Here is a 2,252-nt window from a genome sequence, read left to right as displayed (position 1 = left end):
CGCTTTTGTGGGCCTCTGTAATTTTAGAAAATTCGTTGCGGAAGTGATTTTCTGCGAGGAGCATTTTGTTTTGAGAGTATAGATCTAGATCTAGACATTCTAATTTTCTGTATCTCTCCAAGTTTATTGCTCCATTCCAGTAGAGTGTAAATATAGTAGGTCAATGACTTTCAGATGATGTTAATGCACCGATCATTTCTTTCATCGAAAGGGGGCCCAGCTAGTAGATTACTAAAAACGATGATGTTCAATCTGCCCAGTACATAGTTTTGAGAAATTTGACGTATAAAGAATTGTAATTTCACAAAATGTTCAGCGTTTTCGATTGCAATTCTTTGAATAATATTTTGATAACGACTCGGAATAATCTTACCATTTTGATAGAGCAGTTAAAACAGTCAGTAGTTTCTAACAGCATGGTCTTAGCCACTCAAAACGGCCAAAAAATGTTATATAGAACTTTGTAATTCTAGGTTAGCGAGGTAATATTATGTCAGCTTGGTCCTGAAGTAAGTAAGTAATTAAGTTTATTCAGTGTTTAAGGCCATTGGCCCACATCACATCGCACAAAATATTCATTTGATAAATAATGTTTCCATAATGAATGGGTAAAGGGTGTGCAAATATCTTTTATCATGAGTCAAACATTGCATTTCTGTCACTGGGCTCAGTCAGGCTTGGTCCTGAAAGGGTTAATCGTAGAAGTTGCGGAGGATGGAGAGAGAGAGGAATGCCAGTACATGATTTGAGCCCGCGCGCACAGCTCACGGCAGGCATGCAGATCTCTAACCGGGGTGTTATCGCACGCGCATACGATGAAAGTGATCCAAGAATGTTGGGGAAAAAAACTACCTTCTCATCCAAGTTGTGACGTCAAGGACCGTTAACGGCGAAGTCAAGCTATCAGAGCGAACCGGTTTTGAAGATGGGGAATACGGCGAGCTCAGGCGAGTCAGGGTTTTTGATTTCGATAAAAATCGCATTTAAAGAGCAAGTTAAAATATGATGAAAGGTTTCTAAACGAAGAATTTTCACTGCTAGCTTGTGTGTTCAGTGTGGTAAGTCACCCTTACTAAGGTTAATCATTTCTTCTCTAAACGAGTAATTATAGCATTACGGTTATAAATTTACGATGACCTGTAACAGTCATGGAGGAAGAGAATGTATTGACCTTGCTAGCTTCTGCAACATAGTGAAGAGAGAAAAGTTTGGGAAATAGCAGTGAACAACCCTAGAGTTACAAAGTTCTATGAGCTCAGAACCTTGTTTCAAGACGTAAAAAATTTAAGTTTCACATTCACAAAAAGTCAAACATTTTCGAATGCAATTCTTTGAATATCTTGATAATGGCTCCGTATAATCTTACGATTTTGACAGAGAAGGGAGAGAAGACAGGACACTGAATTTAGTTTCGGACCTACAATTGTCTTAGTAACTCAAAACGGCCAAAAATGTCAAATAAACCTTTGTAATTCTGAGGAAGTGAGTCAGTAACTTATAAAGATCACTTAATGCTAAAATTCGCCAAAGCAGCGCCTGTACATTTCCTAAAGTGGTGTGCTTATCTGCCTACACAAAATATACAAAGCATTGTTGGTACATAGTTAAACCTTTTCAGGGCTTCTCTAGTTACCTTCGGGCACTAATCCTTTATAGAAGAAATTTCAACCAACAATTTACTTGTAGTCTGTTCCTGTTGGGTCAATGCCACTGTCAGGGTTTCGCTGTCAAGATTTTCTTGCCTCTATAGTGGCTACCTCTGCTTTACAAACTCTTATTTTTTAATTCAATGACGTCACTGCCACATGCGTTTGAACTGCTTGTTTTCTTTTAGCACGTTGGTGCGACAAAAGTCAGACCATTATCGTTTAGTTTGCTACCAGTACAATCACTCTGGTCCACGGTCCTTAGGTTTTTGAAATCATGTACGGTCACCAGAAAGAGATTTTGGGTACTTAAGTTGGAAGGAAGAGATGTGTTTGTGTGAGGGGGTGGGGGTGAGGGTGGGGCATCGGGGTTATTGACAAACGGAAAAATAATGTATCTGTCTGCTCTTTACCACCACCCTCTTTCCATTCCGCCACCGTTTAATCAGAATGTATGTCTGTCTTTCGGTTGGTCTGTCAGTCTGACTTACTGTTTCTCTCTCTCATCGCTCCAGAGAAGCCGTCATCCCAGAAAAAATAAGCTCCTTAAACGGTGCGAAGCACCTCTTTTGTATCATATTATGCCTTTTCCGCTCTCTTGCACCC

The sequence above is a fragment of the Aplysia californica genome, unplaced genomic scaffold (genome assembly GCF_000002075.1).
Source record: "Aplysia californica isolate F4 #8 unplaced genomic scaffold, AplCal3.0 scaffold01300, whole genome shotgun sequence".
Lineage (NCBI taxonomy): Eukaryota > Metazoa > Mollusca > Gastropoda > Aplysiida > Aplysiidae > Aplysia > Aplysia californica.
This window is presented reverse-complemented; position numbering follows the sequence as displayed.